Genomic DNA, 23424 nt, shown 5'->3' with positions numbered 1-23424 from the left:
AACCCTGTCTCTACTGAAAATACAAAAATTAGCAGGGCGTGGCGGTGCCCGCCTTTAATCCCAACTACTCGGGAGGCTGAGACAGGAGAACTGCTTGAACCTGGGAAGCGGAGATTTCGGTAAGCTGAGATCACACATTGCACTCCAGCCTGGGTGACAGAACAAGATTCTATGCCCTGCCCCCCAAAATCTGATCTAGAGACCCCAATAATTACCTTTCAGTTATGTCATGAGTGTGTACTTCATCACCTGGACTCCACTATATAATTCTGTTTGGCATAAACTGTTTTTGGTCTTTTCTGTAATTCCCTAGCACATTTATTACACCCTCTATAGAGTATCTTAAAATGGTTGCTGTCATCCTGGGTCACCTCTCACTTTGGCTTCCATATTTTTAAAGTGTCTTTTCTTTCCTCTTTGAGTGCCTCAGTTTCCCCCAGCATACCTCTTGTGATGCTTCTTTTGTTCTGTCCACCTCTCAGTGCTTGCTCTATTCTCCCTGCTCTTTAGGGCTTTTAGTGTGAGAATCACAGAAGATAAGTAGTTGACATACAGGCTTGACTAACGGGGCAGATGCAGAGAAGTGGATTTATATGGAAAATATATGGAAAGAGCCCTGGCCAAAGAGCCAACACTAGGATTCCAGGCCTGGCTTGGCCACAGATCTGCTGTGTGGTCCTAAACAAGTCTCCTACGGAGAGTAACGTGCACTAGGCTCAGCTAGTATTATAACTGTTGCTGGTTATTAGATAATCTTTCCTGGCCTCAGTTTCCTCACTGTTAAGTAAGGAACATGGTTTGGATGATATCATGAGTCCTCTCCATTCTCATTTTAGGGGCAATAAAATTATAACCCTGACTAGGGTAAATCACTAGGGAACAAAGATGAGGCCCTAAATCTCCTGTGTCCCTTGTGACACTTTGCATGCTAAAGGGGCAGAGTAGTCATTTAATAATTCAATACTACTACTGGGCATTTGTGGCATTGCTGAGGAACTTTTTATTATCTAAATATATGCATTACTGGCAAATTAAAGAATAAATGGACAAATTCTACTCAGCATTTGTATAGTGTTTTGAAAGAGACTCACATTCATCAATTTAATGTCAGCCTCGCAACCATTCCCTAAAGTAGGTAGAGCAGGTCTGACCTCAATTTGTGGATAAAGAAATGGAAGCTTAAGGAGCGGATTAGTTTTTCAGGTTTCCCAGTTAGTAAGTGGCAAGTCTGGAACCACAATCCTGGGCTCCTTATCCCTGTGCCAGTGCATTTTCCGGCCCGCTAAGGACTACCTTTTTGGGCTAGTTGGGAACAGTAAGAAATATTTTGTTGTGAAGACTGATGATATTCAAACATATTAATCCCTAGAAGATTACATGGCCCAAAGGATCATCACCCAGGAATGTTATTAGAATGAAACTTACCGATCTACTCTGAGGACCTGGCTAAGCAGATCTGTGCCTGGAGTTACAGTCATGGCAGTGCTCCTAATTCTGAAGATGGGCTATGGGAAGAGGACTTTAGGACATGCTAAGCCTACTGAGTAGACACTTGAGCCTTGGCATAGTCGGGATTAGGGAATGGTAGGAGACGCTCTTGAGAAAGAAGAGGGTGTTCCCTGACTCAAGAGCTCATGAACCTGGGTCTTGCCCATGCTGGGTAGCTAGAAATATAACCATATTTGCAGTTCTTGGAGGGCAATGAAAAGGTTGTGTAAAGGAGTATTCTTTGGCAGATGTCTCTAGTACCATTGCTGCAACAAATAAAGCTGGCCTAGCACTGGCCTGTCTGAAGCTGTGCTCTGCAGTGGTTGTAGTCATACTGAGCTGACCATGTGGCCATCTAGGCTCCTAGGAACTGCTAGAGGGGCCAGACAAGGAGGACCCAAGAGCTTCCAACCCAAGGTACTCCTAGAAGACCCTATTACTTGACAACAGCAACTTCTGCTTCCAGGACTTGCTGAAAGACCTGCTGATGAGAGCAGCTGCTGTCAGCTATCAGGAGGAGCTGCTGCCCCAAGAGGGCAGGAACAGCCTCTGGGAGCTGCGGGTGGCCCATGCCCAACAGGAGTCACCAGTAGGAGTAGCAGATAGAGTGCCAGGTGAGGCAGTCCTTCCTCGTTGTCCTCAGCCCCTTAGAATTCTTGAGAAGGCGCAACATGGTCCACCTTCCAAGAAGAATCCTTCTCTAGTGGTTGACCTGGTTGGAGACCCAGCAGCTCAGGGTAGAGGCTCCAGCTGGCTTGAATTGTCACCTGGTCTTCAAGTCACTTGTTGGAGGGGTGTCCCAGGGAAAAAGGATTGCCTTCCCAAATGATGTTGATGAAAATAATATCAGTAATCCAACAGGTTTTTAAAATGTAATTTATTGGCTGGAAGCAGTGGTTCAAGGCTGTAATCCCAGCACTTTGGGAGGTTGAGGTGGGCAGATCACTTGAGATCAGGAGTTTGAAACCAGCTTGGTCAACATGGTGAAACCCCAACTCTACTACAAATACAAAAATTAGTTGGGCATGGTGGCAGACTCCTGTAATCCCAGCTACTTGGGAGCCTGAGGCAGGAGAATCACTTGAACTGGGGAGGCAGAGGCTGCAGTGAGCCAAGATCGTGCTACTGCGAGCCAAGATCGCGCCACTGCACTCCAGCCTGTGTGACACAGTGAGACTCTGTCCAAAAACAACAACAATAACAACAACAAAAAAAAAACAAATAAAAAACCCATAATTTGTTAATATTTGTATTTCTATACTCCATCACTCTTTACTGATTAACTCCAAGTGGAAGTGAATGTTTCCGTCTTGTGTCATCACACTGTCTGCAGCACTTTCATGTAAGCCATGCATACACTCCTTCATCAGACATTAGTTGAGTACTGTAGATGGTTCAGGGCATCAAATGTCAGTTTTCCTTTGCTGCATTGTACTTACTTATATACATATCTTAGCCCTCTAGACTAAAGGTTTTTTGTTAAGTCATGGTAGGTTAGGTTTATGCCGTAGCCACAAAACCCCAGAGGTTTAACACAACAAAAATTTTATTTCTCACTTATTCACAAATCCTACATGATTTGGTTGGGTGAATATTGAGGGGCTGCTCCATACGATTCCTCAGGGACTCAGGATGACTGGGGTTCTACCATCTTACAGCTGAGCTAACTGGAACATGTGGCCTTGATCACTGAGACAGGGAAGAGAGTACGAAAGGGTCTCACCCTCGCAATTACATTACAATTACAATTACAGTACTGAAGGGTCACACCTCAATCTGGAGATAACATCACGTCTACTCACAGCCCATTGGCCAGAACTAATCGCATGGTCCCCACTTAACTACAAGGGAGGCTGAAAGTGTAATCCTCCTGTGTGCCCAGAAGAAAAGAACTAGATGAGGGTGAGCACTAGAAGTTTCTCCACAAGCTTTTGATTATGTTCTTGACTCTCTAACTCACTTGCAGCAAAGTTGTCTCGGAAAGAATCACATTCTTCATTTGTAAAAAGGGGATAATGTAAGTGATGAAAAGTGAAGTCCGTATTGCCAATTTTCCAGTTTGGAAAAGACTAATCAATAATTTAGGCATCCTCTCTGTGAAGGTCTTGGTCTTTTCTCTTTCCTAATAATGGGGAGGTAGAATGGTAGGTGCGTGATTAGGGGCAGAAGCAGTCCCCTTAGAAGGCCCCAGATGCTTCCCTCCAGGGCCAGGCTTAGCCTCATTTCCTGCCATGGAACAAGTCTTACAACTGCATACCACCCTCACCCCAGAGTGCCAGGGAATCTTTCTTCTCCTGCTCTGTGGGCCTAGATGGAGGCCCATTGACCAGGTCTCAATTATGTAACATCTAGCACAATTAAAAATGTACTGTTTACCTTTATTCACGCAATTGGCTTTGAAAGAGTAGGATTTGGGATTGGGGTAATCTGGGTGATCTAATATTGCAAGTTATTATGTCCTAACTTAGAGTGAGAGTACAAGAAACGGTGATCAGAGTTCAGAAGACAGTGAGTATTTCAGTATGCATATTCATGGGGAATAAATGACTGGAGTATAGAGTAAAAGAATTAAGGCCAAGTGCGGTGGCTCACGCCTGTAATCCCAGGACTTTGGGAGGCCGAGGCAGGCAGATCACGAGGTCAGGAGATCGAGATCATCCTGGCTAACACAGTGAAACCCCATCTCTACTAAAAATACAAAAAAAAATTAGCCGGGTGTGGTAGCAGGTGCCTGTAGTCCCAGCTACTCGGGAGGCTGAGGCAGAAGAATGGCGTGAACCCAGGAAGTGGAACTTGCAGTGAGCTGAGATTGTGCCATTGCACTCTAGCCTGGGTAACAGAGTGAGACTCCATCTCAAAAAAAAAAAAAAAAAAAAAAAAAGATTAAAACATGGAAATTCTGAATTTACAACTGTGCTTGTTATCCTTCCTGTAATTGTATTTTTAAACATTGGTTGATTGAGTTGTTTTCATTGTTTGTTTGGTTTTTGCATACAGAAATGTTTAATGTCACATTTGTCTTATCTGTGTTTCCTGTGATAGGCCCCTGCACTAGTGTGGCAATCCTCGGCTGCAGGCTTCTGAGGACACTACTGTGTGCTGCCTGCTTCATTCTCTCTCCAAGCTCCTTCTGCAATGCAAAATAAGGTGTTTAATAAATGATGAGGTTGGTGAAGGTGGTCTACAGGGACAGCCTTCATATTTAATTCACTACACCCTCATTTTTTCCTATTCTTTAGAAGTACTGTTGGGACCTTCAAGTCTCGTAAATATTCTACTGCCCTCCTCACCCTCCATCTCCCTCCCTCTCTCCAGAAAAATGCCATCTGTGCAAATCCCATTTTGTTCCAAGGATGATAATCTTCAGGGAAACTTATGGAATGTGATGGGTTTACTGGAGTTCCTGGGTGACAGACCCCCAAGAACCCCCTTCACTTCTGCAGGGCTTACTGTAGAGATGACATCAATGTCCCCTGGCCGTCTGGAGTGAACTGAGTGTGAAGCGGAGAGAGTGTGGGCTTTGAAGTCTCTCCCACCTGATTTGAATTCCACCCCTGTAGTTGACTAGCTGTGCGACATTGGGTCTCACTTCAGATCTTGTTCACTTGTGGTCTGTAGTGGAACATGGTGTCTGTTGCTCCATCTGCCTGCCCCAGTTTCCCATCCCTTTTCCTCTGGTTTTGATTCCTTGAGGGGAACTCCTTATCCGTCCCACGTGGTCCTACTGTGGCTGTCAGTCACGGAATCACAAAGGGGCCTTCCTCACTCACTGGAGTGGGCAGGTGACCCAAAGCACTCCATTGCACTGGCCCCATTCACTGTGCAAGGGAGGAGCGTCATTCTCAAGCAACTCCAGTTAGCATTTCCCCTGGGACTAGTGAATGGAGAGAAACAATCCCTTTTGCACACGGGCTGCTCAGAAAGAATGTGAGTCTGGGGTTTCAGGCATCTGTTTTGTGTGACATGTGGCAATATCCTCTGAGAATGAAGAAAAACAGACAAGCAGCCTGAGAGCTAGGGCAGGGGACAGAAGCTTGGCCACATGGCCTCCGCCCTTGCATGCGGTGGGCCTGGAGTGAGCACCACCCCTGACTTCCCAAGGACAGAAGCCAGCACTTCCTCTTTTTGTTTCAGCAACTTTGGGTTGGGTTTCTGTTACCTGCACTTAAAAGAGTTTGAATGCAAATGCCATTATCATCCTCTAGTTTTTAAAATATATTCCATTTTATAAGCAATATATAAATTCATAATGACAGACATTCAGACATCTTAGTTTTTCCTTAGAAGCCCAAGCACTTAGAGGAGGGCCCCATGCTTCCCCACCTCTGCCCAGTTGGACTCTCCTTTGCAAAAAAAGTGTCACCACTGAGAGCTGTTTGGGGTACAAACTTCCAGCCCCTTTTTAAGTATTTCTATCTGTATGTTTGTGTACATGCATAGTTTGTTTTATTTTTTAGCATATACAGTAGGTTATCACATGTTTTTTTCTATAACTTTTTTTAGGTTTTTTTTTTTTTTTTTTTTTTTGAGGCCTTTGATGTTAATACATATAGTTCTACTCCTTTTTTTGTCTCACTCTGTTGCCCAGGCTGGAATGCAGCGATGTGATCTCTACTCACTACAACATCCACCTCCCATGTTCAAACTATTCTGCCTCAGCTTCCCGAATAGCTGGGATTACAGGCACCTGCCACCATGCCTGGCTAATTTTTGAATTTTTTTTTTAGTAGAGACAGGGTTTCAGCATGTTGGCCAGGCTGGTCTTGAACTCCTGGCTTCAAGTTATCCGCCCATCTCGGCCTCCCAAAGTGTTGGGAATACAGGCATGAGCTACCATTCCCGGCCTAATTCTACTTCATTCTTATTAAAGACTTCATAGATTTGATAGCATAGTTAATCTGCTTAAATAATACTCTGTTGATGGATGTCCAGTTATTATTGTCCTATCTTTTTCTGTAGAGGGAAAGTTTGTGTTTGTTTTCGTACATACATTTGGAGGCATATCTGTAGGTAGAGTCTTCTAATAGAATGGCTGAGTTGCAGGGCATATATGTGACACATTTTGGTAGATTCTGCCGAATGGTGTTCCAAAAAGGCTGTTTGGATTCAGACTCCCACCTGCAGAGAAGGAAACATTTGTTTTCCCACATCCTCACCAACACTGAAGGTGAGCCAGTTTCAGTTTTCCTAGTCCTGAAAATGAAAACACTGAGGTTGTTGTTCCTGTTCATTCTTCTGAACACTGGTAGGGTGGGCACCCTTCACGGAGGTCTTGGTCTCTTGCATTTCCCCTTCTATTAATTGATACTCGTTGATTTCACTTTCTAAACACATGATTGTGTGTCTTTCTTATTGACTTGACAAATTCCTAATTCCTAACTGGTCTCACTGCCATGCTATTGATGTTGTAAATATTGCTTTTAGTTTTGTTTATAAATGGGTTTTATTTTGTTTTTGTTTTTGTCTTGCGGGTATATGTATGTATAGTTTTAGGTTTTGTTTTTGTTTTTCTTTAATCAGGCCAACACTTTCAATTTTTATGACTTTGAACCTGTTCATCTTTTTCTTTATGGCTTCTGAGTTTTGTGTCTTTCTTGGGAAGGCCTTTCCCATCCCAGATTACAAAGAATTTCTCGTATGTGTATTTTTTACTAAAGTTGGAGATTTCATCCAGTGTTGTCGTCTTTGTCTTAGTTTCTTCATCTGTAAACAAGGATTGTAATATGTGCCTCTTAAGGATTCAATGAGCTAATGTGTGTAAAGGGTTCCTCCTCCCTCCCCCACCCCTGTCTTATTCTGTTTGGGCTGTTATATTGGGCAGCTTAAATGAACATTTCTTTCTTATAGCTCTGGAGGCTGGGTCATCCAAGATCAAGGCACCAGCAAATTTGATGTCTGGTGAGAGACAGCATCCTGGTTCTTGGAGATGCCTTCTTGCTGTACCCTCCTATGGCAAGAGGGGCAAAGGAGCATCCTGGCGGTGATCTCTTTTATAAGGGTACTAATCCCATTTATGAGGGCTCTGTCCTCATGACCTAATCACCTCCTACAGCCCCCACCTCCTGATACCATCACAGTGGGGGTGAGATGCCAACATATGGGTTTTGGGAGAACTCCAGTGTTCAGTCCACCCTCCCACCTTTCCAGTCACTGCACTGACAAGCCTGCCTCATTCCTAGTGGAGTCCTCAGGGCTGTTTCTTTGATGCCAAGGAGGTGGGCACCCGGCCACCAGCAGGGGACTAGCTGCTTCCTGGGAGTGCTCGGGCCCTCACACCACCTTTGCTCTCCTGGAAAGTGACATTCTCTCCTATCTACTTTCTAGTCCACATTTTGCAGTGCAGCCACGGGACTGGAACATAGCCTTGGGCCAGAAGCCTTGGCGTCATCTTGGACTCTCATCTTTCTTTTCTCCCCACATCCAGTCCATCAGCAGATCCTCTCAGCTCTACCTTAAGACACAGTCAGAATCACTTCTCCACCCCTCCTCTGCTACCACCTGGGCCAGGCCACGTGACCTCCCACTTGGATCCCTGCGGTGCCCGTCCCACCCTGCTCTCCTAACCTGCGTCCCTGTGGTGCCCGTCCTACCCTGCCTGTGCAGCCTGCTCTCCCACAGCAGCTGGAGTGACTGTTTAAAATGCAAGCCCAGTCATTTCCCTCCCCTACTCAAAACCCTCCAGACCCTTCCCACATTATCAGAATAAAAGCGAGAGGTCCCACTGTGGACTGGCAGGCCCTCCATGGCCTTCACCTCCGTTTTCTCTCACTTCATTTCCCCTCACTTCATTTCCCATGCTCTCCCTGACATTTCTCTCACTGGCTACCTTGCTCTTCCTCAGGTATGGCCTTCGCTCCCTGCTGCCTGGAACCCTCTTCTTCCGGATTCTACAGGACTGGCTTCCTTATTTCCTGCAGGCACCTGCTCAGTTGCCACCACATGGAGAGGCCTTCCCTGGCCCTATCTTAAGCACCCCTAATCCCCCTTCACCCTCTGTCCCCCTTTCCTTCCTCAGTCTTCCTCTTAGCACTAAGCATTGCCTGACACATTATACATTTACTTGTCCTCTACTGGAATGTCATTTCCATGAGAAGAGAGACTTTGTCTTGTTCCCCGCTGAGTGAATCTCCAGCCCCTAGAGCAATGCCTGCCATATTGCAACCCCTCACCTGTTTGTTGAATGAATATAGAAACGTCGAACCTGGACTGTTTCTAATGAGGGCCCTGCCTGCTGTTAGAACCTTGGCTACCTTCCCTCTAGTGGGCCTCAGAGTGGGCAGTGTGAACATTTGCTGTTGTGAATTCCATTTCCCATGGGCCTTGATAAGTTCTGCCATGGAGGGACGGGACTGGAGAGTGTGTGCATGTCTGTCCATGTTTGAGTCTGTCCAGGCATCGTCCTCCCAGCAGTAAATCATCACGGCACTGACTGTGCCTTTTCACATGACCAAAGGGCAAATCAGCACGCTCTTCTGCAGCCTCCCTAATTGGTGTCATCTTCAAAAACAACCTGTGGCTTCCGACTCTGGTTTTGCTTGTGAAAGTGTCTCCCTATTTCTCATGGAACATCTTAATGTAGCTGGGTACTTGGATCTCTCTGCACCTTCTCATTTTACCAAGCTATAAAATGAAGGCCTAAAAATAGGTGTGATAAGCAGATTAAGGCCATTTATTGCAGAGTCTTCCTCCTCACTTCACCTACAGCCCTGAGCATGTGTGGGCAGAGCAGCCAGTCTCCGGGGAGATGCATCCAGGACTTTGGGTGTTAGAACGAGGCATACTGGGGTGTCGGGGTGCAGAGATTTATCTCCTCTCCCAGTTGTGGAGGGGAGGGCTCCCTCCTTAGGCGCCTACTCCTTCTCCCTGTCTCTGCCCCTGCCTTTTCTCTGCCTTTGATTAATTTTTTGGAGGGGATGATGTAGTTTAGAGCAATTAAGTTAATTGTCTTAGAAATCATGATTTCTTTTGGTGCATTGTTTCCTCTATGGAGACTTCCTGGCTCTCAGTTGCTGTCAGTGTTTAATTATGGTTGTCAGGCAAGATGATTTGAAATGATTAATGGGAAGATGCATTTCAAGAACAACAGCAGGCATTTTAAAAACAATTTTTAAATAGACTTTATTTTTTAGAGAAGTTTTAAGTTCACAACGAAGTTGAGAGGAAGGTGTGGAGATTTCCCATCGACCCTCTCCCTCACACATGCACAGCCTCCCCTATTATCAGCATCCCCCAGCAGAGTGGTACAGTTATTACAGTTGATGAACCTGCGTGAAGCATTGTGATCACTCAGAGTCCATAGTTTACAGTGGGGAGCATCCTTGGTGTTGTGTATTCTGTGGGTTTGAACAAATGTGTAATGACATGTATCTATCATTATAACATCCTACAGAGTAGTTTCACTACCCTAAGTGAAAATCAAAATTTAATCACACAAATAATAAATGAATGCATGCTCCTTTAAAATATTAAAACATTACACATAAAGCTAAAGTCTCTTTTTTCCACCACTCTCAGTCTCAGATCTTACCCCAGAATTAATCACTGTTATCAGCTTGTTTGTATGCTTCTATTTGTGCCTCAGGTAACCTTGGAGGATAGAGTGATAATACTAATGACATCTCTGATACCATTGGCAAAGAAGCTCAGGGCCGGGACGTGTACAGGGGACTTCACATAATTCTCCCAGCCGACCAAGTGCGGTGGCTCACGCCTGTAATCCCAGCACTTTGAGAGGCCGAGGCGCGCAGATCACTTGAGGTCAGGAGTTTGTGATCAGCCTGACCAACAAGGCAATACCCTGTCTCTACTAAAAATATAAAAATTAGCTGGGTGTTGTGGCATACGCTTGTAATCCCAGCTACTCGGGAGGCTGAGGCAGGAGAATTGCTTGAACCCAGGAGGCAGAGGTTGCAGTGAGCCGAGATTGCCTCACTGCACTCCAGCCTGGGTGCCAGAGTGAGATTCCATCTTAAAAAAAAAAAAAAAAAATTCCTCTCAGCAACCGTATAAGGTAGGTGGTGGGTACCGTTTTGTTAATAACAGCTTTGTTGAGATGTAAGTCACATACCATAAAATTCACCATTTAAAAATATACAAGTAAGTGGTTATATATTCACAGAGCTGTAATTCATCACCATTAATTCCAGAATATTTTTATACCCCCAAAAGAAACTGCATGCCCATTAACAATCACTCCCCATCCCTTTCCTTTCCCCTTCCCTCATCCTCTGGCAGTCAGTAATCTACTTCCTGTCTCCGTGGATTTGCCTCATCTGCACATTTCATATACATGGGATAATGTAGGAGTGGAATTGCTGGATCATATGGTAACTTCCGGTGTAACATTTTGAGGAGCATACAAACTGTTTTTCAATGTGGCTACACCATTTTACACCAATACCACTAACAATGAAGGAGGATTCCAATTTTTCCACATTCTTGCAGCGCTTATTATCATCTTTTTGATATTAGCCATTCTGGTGAGTATGAAGGGGAAACTCATTGTGGTTTTGATTTGCATTTCCTTAGTGACTAACGATGTTGAACATCTTCTCCTGTGCTTAATGGCCATTTGCATATCTTCTTTGGAGACACATTCAAATCCTTCACCTATTTTTAATTGGCTTATGTGTCTTTATTGTTGAGGTTTTCTAAACCTGTTGTACAGATGAGCACGGCCCTTCCTCTGTGGCGGTGCACAGGGAAGGCAGAATTATTGTGATTCTCAGTTCATAATGAAATTTCTTAAGTGTTGGGCTGAGTTTTACTTCGATTATAGGCTTATCTTTTCTTCCACGTATAAATAATAATAGTATTCATTTGTTAGTACATGACGGACACTGTATTCTAAACACTCTACTATTCTAAACAGCTCTGCAGAAACTGAGGCTCAGAAGGGTTACATTACTAGCCCCGAAAGTTACCAGGTAAGAGATCAAGCCAGGGTCCAAGTCAGGTCTATTGACTTCAGGGCTTGTATTCTGAAGTCAATAGTTAGCCATCAAAAGAGACAAACAAATCCCATCTGCCAGTGTGTGTGCAGAACCCGTTTGTCTCTGTGGCAGTGGGAAAACAAATGAACAAACAAAACTGATGTTGTGATGCTGGGCCTTCAAGCTAGTGATGCTGCAGAATACACCACACCAGACTACCTGTAAAGCATCTGCTCTGACAGGTTGCAGGCTGCTCAGGTTGAAATTGCTCCAAGCTGGGAGCTGCAGAATTGAAGTAGCCTTTCAGCAAAGTTGCAACTTCTTTGCTGAGAGAGGAAGTCTGAAGATGTTTCCTGGGGCCTCACCTCTTACCTGCTGTTTCCTGAGAGTGCTTCGTCAAGATTTCTCAGTTCTGTTTCTGGAGACAGCAAGAACCATTGACTTGAATCATGTTAGCACTGTGAGTGGGGAGAAGCAGTGACTCCCTGGTTTCTCCCCACATAGAGTCACCTTGACAGGCCCAGTAACATCCCTGTAGCTGTGGATGTGCTGGGTCACATCGTTGACCTGTAGAGGTCTGGCACAAGACTCAGAGAGGAGACAGTCTTTCTCTGAAGCCAAAACAGATGTTTTCACTTCATGTGAATCATCTGGGGAATGAGAACAGTAGGCAAGGAAGGTAAGATCACCATTATCACAGAAAATGCTTTATTTGGCAGCTACTGTAAGTGCACTGGGTTTCCTAAGGCAGTGCCTGGAAACCTTGATCCTGATCTGCCTGCATCCCCCTCAGGAACTTGACTGCTCGGGCTCTGACTGCATGCCTAGCATGTGCTGGGACTTCGAGGAGGAGGCCCAGTCCTCAAGAAGTTTAAAGTTTTGGGTAGAGAAACATGTGTGGATCGCAGTTACTGCAAGGTAGACTGTGATAAACACTCTCACTGAACTCTACTGAGCAAATGACACCATTCTATGAACTTGGATGATCATAGCTCTTTCCCATCTGCACGGCAGGTTAATCATTCTCACCCCGTGTAATTCACAAGAATGACTTGGGAGTAAATGAGACCAAGAATGTGCCAGAGTTGAGTGTACTAGTAGTGCTAACATTTTGGAATCAGAGATCCCTTTCAGGGACTGATGAAAGCTTTGGACTTTCACCTCAGAAAAATTACTCTGGAGCGTGCACTTATATGACTTTGCAAACAATTTCAATTTCATGGTTTTTATGAACATCCTGAAACCCATTCATGGACCCCTGTGGGGACCCATAGGTCAATAACACCTGTTTCAGTGCTTATTCCCTGAGGGGTGTTTTTAAAGTCCCAGGTAAATTCACATTACTATTATTAAGAATCTTGTTTCTCAGTTACTTCTATGTTAAAAATCTGTCTCCTAAGCATTTATTTGCTAAATATCCCTTATAACTAGGTATTATTTAGATTGATGAACTTTAAGGATAAAGCAAAAGCAAGACAATGAGACAATCTGATTGGCCAGATTTATCTTCTGTTTTGTGTACATGTATAACATAAAATGGAAAACAATTGCAGAGGTGCAGGCTTTAAAAAAAATACAGAAACAGAGCACATCAACCTGGATTTTTGGTATGACATCTTGCTTGGTTGTGCATTTCAGGGACTGTACAACACACAGAGCTATTGCGGGGAGGCAGCGTTAAATCTGCTGCTCTTGTAAAACTAATTGTATGGCATATAGCTGGGGTGGCGTGTGTATAGGAAGCTGAGAGCATTGGTCACGCCAGGTTCCCTGAGACGGGAGGCAGGATTGACAGCCACAGCTTGGTCTCTGTGCTGGGGGTGGAATCTGCTGCATGTGCAGCCTCCTTCCTTCCCCCAGCCACCCCATCCTGGCAGGCAGTGGTGCTGGGCACATGGACCCCATCCTCATCTTGGGGGCAGATGTGCTACTGGCTGCCCCATCTGCCCACTCCTGCTTTGACTCTCCCTCTCTCTGGGCACCCGCCTCCCTGCTCCCCTGACGCAGCCCCTCTGCCGGCCTCTCCCTCTCAGTGGAATGTTCTGTCCCAGGAGGCATTGCATCACTGCTGACCAGCCTCCTGCTCCTGATGACTGGTTTGGCTCTGACCATGAAAGCGCTCAGGTTTGGGTTTCAGGGCTGCTGTGGGTGTCTCTGTCCTAGGTGGCCTGTCTCAGAGTTGGAGATGGTAAGCTCATGATAGCACTCAGCATCTCTACAGCATCATATTTTTCCCTACTAGAGCACTTTCTAAGGTCTCCCCTATCCTCTCATGGCATGGGTTACTGTTCCAAGCATCAGCAATGGGAGAGGCCCTCTATTCACTTGCCTGTCACTCTCAGGTAGCAGATGGAGGCAGGATTACTCTGCACCCAATGAGAGTTCCACTGGTGCCTAGCTTGGTGATTAACCCCAGTTCCTCCACCCACTGGATATGGGATCATGAACGAGTCACAGCCCTCTAAACTACTTAGTGTCATTGTCTGTGAGGTGGGACCAACACTCACCTCTTTGGTTTTTGAGGATTAAATGACACTGGAGAAAAACTACAAAGTTTGGGGTCCTCAAAACCACTTTCACTTCCAATACCAGTTGCAGGTTCAAGGGTCTCCAAGACCACATTCAGGTGCAATAATTTGTTAGAAAGTCCTACAGCACTTACGGAAAGTGGTTATAATCAAAGTTATGGTTTATTGCAGCAAAAAGATACAAATTAAAATAAGCTGAGGGCAGAGGTGCACAGGAAAGCTCACTTCAGCCTGTTTTATCTTTTTTTTTTTTTTTTGAGATGATGTTTCACTCTTATCGCCCAGGCTGGAGTGCAATGGCGTGACCTTGGCTCACTGCAACCTCCAGCTCACAGGTTCAAGTGATTCTCCTGCCTCAGCCTTCTAAGTAGCTGGGATCACAGGTGCCCGCCACCCTGCCTGGCTAATTTTTTGTGTTTTTAGTAGAGACAGGGTTTCGCCATGTTGGCCAGGCTGGTCTCAAATTCCTGACCTCAAGTGATCTGCCTGCCTTGGCCTCCCAAAGTGTTGGAATTACATGTGTGAGTCACTGTGTCCAGCCTTTTTTTTTTTTTTTTTAATAATAAGAAATTCCCCCTTTTATCTTTAGTTGACACATAATGTATGTATTTCTGGGATACAGCGTCGTATTTCAATATGTGTACATAATTCATTTTTTCAGTTTTTGGGTTTCTGATTCATGCACCGTTTATTCTGGTGTTTGGTGTCAGATGTGGACTGCAATTGTATCTTTTTCCAAACGACTGTCCAGTTGTCACAATACTATTTATTAAAAAGTCCATCCTGTTCTCACAGATGTGAGACACTATCTCCATTGTATTTTAAATTTTTGTATGTGGTTGGGTTTACCTTTAAACTTTCTGTTCTGTTTTAGTTGTCTTGTTGTTTACTCATATGCAACATTTTGATATAGAGAAGACCAAATCACTTCCCTCTTGGCTCTTATTTATAAGGGACTTATCAGTTAATTTTGTATATTTTTCTTTTTTTAAATTTTACTTTAAGTTCTGGGATACATGTGCTGAATGTGCAGGTTTGTTACATAGATATACATGTGCCGTGGTGGTTTGCTATACCTATCAACCCGTCATCTAGGTTTTAAGCCCCGCATGCATTAGGTATTTGTCCTAATGCTTTCTTTCCCCTTTCCCCCATCCCCTGACAGGCCCTGGTGTGTGATGTTCCCCTCCCTGTGTCCATGTGTTCTCATTGTTTAACTCCCACTTATGAATGAGAACATGCGGTGTTTCGTTTTCTGTTCCTGTGTTAGTTTGCTAAGGATGATGGTTTCCAGCTTCACCCATGTCCCTGCAAAGGGACTCATTCTTTAAAAAAGAACTCATTCTTTTTTATGGCTGCATAGTATTTCATGGTGTATATGTGCCACATTTTCTTTATCCAGTCTCTCATTGATGGGGGCATTTGGGTTGATTCCAAGTCTTTGCTATTGTGAATAGTGCCGCAATAAACATACCTGTGCATGTGTCTTTATAGTGGAATGATTTGTAATCCTTTAGGTATATACCCAGTAATGGGATTGCTGGGTGAAATGCGATTTCTTGAGCCTGGTTTTTACTGGGGCTCACTCATGTAGTTAACAGCTGTGTGGCTGGCCCAGGTCTCCAACCTCTCTGGAGATTGAGTTGATGCTGCATGGCCCAGAGCCCCTGCCATAAATCATGTTATTAGACTATCTGGGTAGCCCAAGGTCCCCACTCTTCTCAGGCAGTCCAATCTAAGGGTGTAGAGGTTACCTCTCAGAGTCCAGGGAAGGGGAAAAGCCAGACTTCTTTTTGGAAAAGGTTGATTCTATACTAGACAGGTAGACTTTGGTAAATTGCTGTTAGTGCTCATTTTTATGCCTAAGGTCAAGGTGAGGGGGAGTGACTTCAATTTTCTCTCTTTCTCCTTTCTCTGTAATTACGTCTGTGGTCTTGGGAGGGTGTCATTCATTGTGCCTACTTGAAGTTATTATCAGGGTGTGTTTTTGCCCAATCATAATGCTTCTCATTTGTGTGGTGCTCTCAACCTGTCAGGCTCACATGTACTTGTTTAAGCCTCACAACAACCCAAGGAGGTGGGTGGGCAAGTGTCATTATCCCAGTTTTACAGGTGCGGCAGGTGATGTCATAGGAGGCTTGCTGAGTCGCCAGGGCTCAGGACTGACAGCAGGCTATCCCTGCGTATCTTTCCACCTCCTCTGCTGACCCCCTGAGCGATACTGCTCTGTTTATGCACACAGCCTTGAACTGGTTGGGCCTGGGTTCAGATCTGGTCCCTGTCACACCCAGGCTGTGTGATCTTGGGCAGAATTTCTTCACTGCTCCCCTGCCCATAGGGTTGTTGTCAGAATCATGTGCACTGAAGCATGTAAAGTATGGGCTTTTAATACTGTTTGCTGAGACAGAATATTGGTTACTGTTGCTGCAACCATTGGTTACTGTTGCCGCAATAATTTCCTCAAGCGTTTTGCTAGGTGCATAAGAAATTCAGCATGAGAAAGTATCTTGGATACAGAGAAGGCAATTTATGGCACAAGATTTAAGGACATGCAAATTAAAGGCTCTCAATTTTAACCTCAATAATCCTTTTCATGTAACTACCAGGTAATTATTTAAATAGTCAAAAAAATAATATGTGTTGTTCCCAAAGCTCTCTCCTGCTAGGGGTTGTCTCTTCCTTCAGGTCCTGGTGCCTGGGCCTCTCTTTTCTGCCCTTCCTGCCTCTCCTTCTCACCTAGTAAACCTTACGCTTTTTTCAAATCCCAACAACTTTCCAACTCCAGGTGAGGTTCGCACCCTCTGATTTACCCTGTCCTTTGATGCACTGATCAACCCACAGTTTCACAATTATTTGACAGTTTGATTAATATCTATCTCTTCTGCTAGGCTATGAGCCCCAGGAGGGCAGAAGCTGAGATCGTATCTCCCAGATTTGGCAGATGCAAACCTAAAAGTCAGGTGTGATAACTTAGAGGCTCCAGGGGTGATTCCTAGCTGTCCCTTATCACTGTAGAGAACACTGGCCCTTGTACCCTGGCTGCAGTGCAGACAGGCCTGAGGGGGACCGCATCCACCTGCGCCCTAGATAGGATGTTGGAATGCTGGAGAGGCCCTCTCCTGACCCCCTCTATCAGGAACATTAATGTCATTTCTTCCCTATTTATTTATTTATTTATTGAGACAGAGTCTTGCTCTTGTTGATAGCCAGGCTGGAGTGCGACCTCGGCTCCCTGCAACCTCCTCCTCCCAGATTCAAGTGATTCTCCTGCCTCAGCCTCCCGAGTAGCTGGGATTACAGGCATGCACAACCATGCCCGGCTAAATTTTTAATAGAGACAGGGTTTCTTCATGTTTGTCAGACTGGTCTCAAACTTCCAACCTCAGGTGATCCGCCTGCCTTGGCCTCCCAAAGTGCTGGGATTACAGGCGTGAGCCACTGCGCTCAGCCCCTCTTTTTAAGACTGGTCCCAAGCACCAGGTGCTCATCTGCCTTGTTAGCTCTGCATGCTTCCTGGGAGAAGCAGACCCCTGGATAAATGCCAGCAGCTACTTGGTTGCTTAGAACACATTCGAGATGGTTTCCTCGGACTTCTGTTCTCCTGACTGTGCATTAACATAGCAATGCCAAGGCAAAGTTTCTATGGCAAAGGTTTAAGAACATGCAAATTGAATGTGCCCGATTTTAACCTCATTAATCCTGGCTTGGAGATCCCCCAACCTCCTTTCTTGGGTGTCCCACTCCAGAATGCTCCTTCCCCCATCACAGGTCCTCCAGCAGAAATGAACAAGCTCCAGTCCCGAAGATTCCTCTAGCCTAGAAGAAGGAGGCAGCATTGTGCAGACTCTGGAGTCAAACAGGGTGGGGTTCTCCTCCTGGTTGTGCTGTTGACATTGTGGCCTTGAACAAGCTTTAAGTTGCTAGGAACTTCATCTGTAAAATGGCCCTCAGACCATGCCAGCGTGTCCTCCTCTCCAAAGCTCATTGCGGTGGGTTTGAGTGCTCCCTTTACAATCTCTCTTGGATTCCTGAGTGAGGACGAGAAGCTCTGAGACCCCATGCCCAGCTCCTCCTTCCTTTGTGTTTCCCAATCAAATAACTGCAAGAGCAAAGTCATGTGGGAGAGGCCAGCAGGCAGGGAATCAGGAAGAAGGAGGAGGGAGACATCCTTCCTGGTTTCTTTCTACCTCCCCACCCTCCTCCTTGAAGTGCCCCCCATCCTGCTTAGAGCACGCACACTGCACCAGTCGCTTCATACTGGCCCCATTAGAAACCACTGGGCTAGAGCTCTTTAGCCTTGTGTAACTTACATGCTTTGTCTAGAACTCCGTCTGATAAGTATTTCCAGTGGTTCATTCCACTGGCCAGAGTGAGTGTGAGGTATGAAACTGTTTTATCTTTTCTCAGTATGAAAGGCAGTCTTTGCTCTAGGTACTCTGCATGAGGCCAGTTCTCGATATTTGGGGGCTGGTTGTTATCCATGTTGGGAAATCACCAGATTCCTCCCTGCTTTCTTATTTCCTCTCACCTCCTCCACGTCTGCCCACAAATTCAAACAAAAAACAAGGAAGCAAAGTAGCTGCTAATTTCCCTGCTTTATTCCTTTCCTTGAGAGAATGAAACAAGGAAGATGGCAATTCATTTGCTTCCTTGGTAAACAATAAAAGAATGGGCTCAATGAAGAGAGAAGCTAAAATTGTGTTTTGGATTTCCACGAGTTCAGTAATGTGCTATCCATAGGGTCTTATGCCTGTACCCTGGGTCACAAGTTCCCTCTGCCATATCCCATTTCTTTCTGAAAGACTCAGGAATCCACCCCTTCCAGCTGAATTCATAAATCTGCCTTAGTTACAATTCTATCATTTTCTACATGTGCTGCCATCTTTATCTTGATCTTTAAAAAATATTTTTTCAGAAGCCTTTTATATTATAATTTGTAGAAATTATCATTTCTCCCTGTCTTGTTATCTAGGCTAATTCACCTTAGAATTTTCTGAGAGTGTGCTAATGAAAATAGACATTCTTATGTTAGAATGGCTCCCAAAGGCAAAAGCTGCATTTCTTTGTCCACTTCAGGTTTAGGCTTCTTCAGGCGTTTTCCTTAGTTGTATGCTGAGAGTGTTCTTTTCAGCTTAATTTGCAAAATGTCCTTTTTTTGTACTAAGTTTACCGCTGTAGTAAGATTCGAGGTATAAATCTGGTCTTTTAAAATCCTTACCCTTGCATTTGGCATTAGATGCCTCTTAATCTCACATTCATGGATCTTCAGGTCTGTCTTCTCAGCCCATCTAGAGCTTTTTCTTGTCTCCTCAATCTTCTCACCTATGTTTTTCTAAAAGGACTGTGCATCTCAAACAGTGCCACTTTTTATCTTAATAACCATACTTCTGATAGTGACATTTTTCCCTCCCCTGCTTTTTGCCTTTTCTCCAGAGTATTTCTTATACACAGCATCCTTCAGTATTCCCATGTTGCAGTTCTCGTTGGTTTATCTGTTTCGTGGTCATCTCCACTGTTTCCTATTCTCCTGTCCCCTTGCCCCTGCTGTTTCTGTGGAGAGCTTGGTATTGATTTTCTTTCTCTGACGCGCTGTCAGTCATGGTTATTTCCCAGTTCCTCCGTGCTCTTTCCTATGAGAATTATTTTTTATGAAGATGGGCATCCCTTCTCCAGCTTTCTCTTAGATTCTTTTAAAGATTTAGGGGAAATGTTTCCTTTCTCCATCAGATGATTTCAGTTGCCCACCTATCCTGACTTCTGACAGAGGCAAAACCAGGTTTCCAAGGGCAAATTCAATTCACTGCTCTGTCTCCAGCAGTTAGGGTTCATTCTTAGGTTCTGAAATCATTCCCTAAATTTCTTTTCTTTCTCAAACTCAAGTTTTGCCTTTCTGGGGTACAGGGACCTTCTGGGCTGAGTGTGAGTCACTGCCACATAAATTCTGCCCTTGCTGGCCACACACACCCATCGTTGGGTTCCAGAGTAAAAACTCTTCAGGGAGCCTCGCTCTTTCTCCTGCCCTGAGAAGACTGAGATCATGTCAAGGGTGAGAACTTGGTCCCCTGAGTCTGGAAGTTTTGAAGACCTCACTGGAAATCATTGACTGTGTTGACCTCTGGAGCCATCAGCATCCCTCCTCGTTCCCCATAACAGACCCCATGAAAACCTAGGAAATCTTCCCAGGCTGCAGAACCTGGAAATAAGAATGACTCCTCTCAGTGACCCATATCATCAGGGCTACTCACCAGGCTCAGAAAATCTCCTTTTGTTCTTCTATTTTCCATATGGAATCATTTCTTATAAGTACCAGGATCCCTGCTGGACATCCTACTTCTGTCAGGATTTTTTGCTTCCTTCCCTTTCTGTCTCTGTCTCAGCACCATCACCACCGTATTGCAGGAGGGAAGCTTGTAAGGCTCTGGAAGGATCCCTACAGCCAGCAACAAACAATGCTCTTTCTGAAAATGGAGTTTCTTTACTACTTACTTGAAGTTGTTCTTGGGATCTCTTTCTGCCCTTCTTGCTCCAGAGCTGGTTCATGGTGTCTCAATTCAGTTCATCCCTGTCCCTAACCCTGATATTTCTTTTAGGGCAGAATCAGTGACCCCTTCCCTGCCTTCACCCCTGACTGGGGATGTGTAATGTTGAGAGGGAGGATGAGGTGAAACCACACGGTACAGAGCCAGATGTATGGCGGGGAGAATTGACGACGTGGCTTCCAAATACCTACCCAAACAAATGTCTTTTGGAGGACGACGCTGCCTCTGGATAAATGATCTCCGGGTACACAGAGGAGGCATGCAGTGATTTGTGGTTACTATGAATAGAATTGCCCGTGCAGGGCTAGCTCCTTGGGGTTCTGCACCCTGATTGAGGTCACGGTTAATCAGGGGTGCATTCCCTTTCATAATCCCTGGGGATCTTGCCTGGCATTTTTGTTTAGCTGGAGAAATACTGGCTTCACTTTGGCCACGCATTTCCCACACTGGCGTGGCTCGGCGCTTTCTGGCTGCGTTTGACATCCTGATGCCTGTGACTTTGCAAAATGCCCAGGAACTGCTCGCTCAGCTACTTTCGCTCTCACTCTAAAGATAATCATCTCTAAAACAAGGTAATGGACATGCTTTATCCCCAGCAATTCGGTTTGCTCATCTGGGGTGCTTCTCAAAAGAACAGCCTCAGAGATGCTGACACATGACTTCAGCTAACCAGCTTGTGTGGGTGTGATGTTTAATCATGCCTGTCTTTTTCTTGTCTTTTCATTATACCTGCGAATGTCTGTTAACCACATTCACTAGATGCATTTCTTCTCCTTTTTTGTAAAAATAAATCAACTCCTCCCTTCCATTGGATGAGGAGATAATTATCATCATTCACTGAAGGTCGACATTCTGTCTTGAATTATTTGTCTTTGGGCAAGAGCTTGAAAGAAGCATTCTAATTCCAACATGTCTTCTTGATTAAATCTGGTTTTTAGAATGTCATAGCGTGTGATAAGAGGGTCTTGTTTGTGTCCTGGGAGAAAATGATTTGTGCTTCCTTGGATGAGATGTTGAGCAAAAGGATGGTGAGATTGTAGGAGCAGAAAGAGGGATGGAGAAGAGACTAGAACATGGAAAGTCAGGTCCACAAATACTGCTATGTCAGTAGAGAAATGGCCCCTCAAGATTGGCTCTGGGCACTCATATGCATTCACGAGTCATTTACTTTCAGATACGGTTTTGAGTATTCTTTGAACTACAGGTGTCACTGGAAATGATTCCCTCTGCTCAATATGGATTTGCATCTGTGTCGAATTTCATGTTGTTACCTACCCTATTAAATCCTGTGGGTGAACTCATTTTATTCTATAAGCCAAGATCCTGTCTTTTTTTTTCTATCAAGGAACCAATATAAAAATTCCCTCTTACTTTTTTTTTTCAAGTGTCCTTAATATACCCAGACCCCCCAACCCACTGAGATCAGTAATTTTAATCTTAAGAGTAGATATTTTCTCTTTTTTTTTTTTTTTTTGTTTTGTTTTGTGTTTTTTCTGAGACGGAGTCTCGCTCTGTCGCCCAGGCTGGAGTGCAGTGGCCGGATCTCAGCTCACTGCAAGCTCCGCCTCCCGGGTTTACGCCATTCTCCTGCCTCAGCCTCCCGAGTAGCTGGGACTACAGGCGCCCGCCACCTCGCCCGGCTAGTTTTTTGTATGTTTTAGTAGAGACGGGGTTTCACCGGGTTAGCCAGGATGGTCTCGATCTCCTGACCTCGTGATCCGCCCGTCTCGGCCTCCCAAAGTGCTGGGATTACAGGCTTGAGCCACCGCGCCCGGCCGATATTTTCTCATTTGTAAAATAGGGCTCCTGACTCAGTTTCTTGGGTGTCTTCCCAGAGATATTCTTTACCTGCACACAGTAGCTCCCCACCCATGCCCCCTGAATCTGCAACTTTACTTTCCACAGTTTTAGTGACTCTTGATCAACGGCAATCTGAAAACATTAAATGGGAAATTCCAGAAATAAACAATTCCTAAATTTTAATTTGTGAGCTGTTCTGAGTGGCATGATGAAATCTCCTACTGTCCCACTCTGTTCTTCCCATGACATTAATCATCCTTTTGCCAGTGTATCCACAGTGTATACACCACCCACCCTAGCATCACTTAGGAGCCATCTCAGTGAGCAGGTCCACTGTTGAGGTATCACAGGGCTTGTGTTCAAGCAACCATTATTTTCCTTAATAACAATCCTAAAGCACAGGAGTAGTGATGCTGGTGATTCAGATATGCCCAAGAGAAGCCACAAAGTGCTTCCTTTAAGTGAAAAGGTGAATGTTTATTACAGGTATATATAGAAAAAACATAGTATATATAGAGTTTGGTACTATCCAAGGTTTCTGGCATCCAGTAGGGGTCTTGGAACATATCCCCCATCGCAGATAAGGGAGAACTACCATAAACATGTATCTGCATGTATGTCTTTTTTATGTGGAAAGGAACATGTCATACATACCTTATAGCCACCATACTTAACTTCATTTTGACAATGTATCTCTGAAGAGATTGTAACCTGTTTGCACACAAGCCTGTACCTTGTGCTTTCATCCTGATTGAATAGTATTCCATTGTATAAATTATTATAATGTGTTTCCCAGCCGCCTATTAATCTAGGTTGTTTCTGATAGGTTACTATTACTGCCAGTGCTGCAGTGAGGATCCTTGCACACCCATCTTGGCATGTGTGTATGAATCCATCGGAAGGATACATTTCTGTAAATAGGATTGCTGGGTGAAAGGTATATTTGCTTTTATTTTGATGAAAAACAGTCACCTAGGGCATGAGCATGCCTGTTTGCCCCACCAGTTTGCCATCATCTCAAGGTTTTATGCCTTCTAGTTAAGCATCAGCTACTACATGTAGAGCTCAGGACACTGACTCACGCACAAAAGGTACCTAAGTCAAAGTTGCTAATTAATATGCATCTTAGTAGGAGTT

At 44.7% G+C, this 23424-nt stretch overlaps 1 protein-coding gene across 1 annotated transcript in view; it reads left to right on the top strand.

The window, feature by feature from the left end:
- Positions 1-23424, top strand: part of RBM20 (RNA binding motif protein 20) — a 194527-nt gene that overhangs the window by 69839 nt on the left and 101264 nt on the right. The window lies entirely within an intron of this gene.

The sequence above is a fragment of the Trachypithecus francoisi genome, unplaced genomic scaffold (genome assembly GCF_009764315.1).
Source record: "Trachypithecus francoisi isolate TF-2019V2 unplaced genomic scaffold, Tfra_2.0 Contig01579, whole genome shotgun sequence".
Taxonomy (NCBI): Eukaryota; Metazoa; Chordata; class Mammalia; order Primates; family Cercopithecidae; genus Trachypithecus; species Trachypithecus francoisi.
This window is presented reverse-complemented; position numbering and strand designations above follow the sequence as displayed.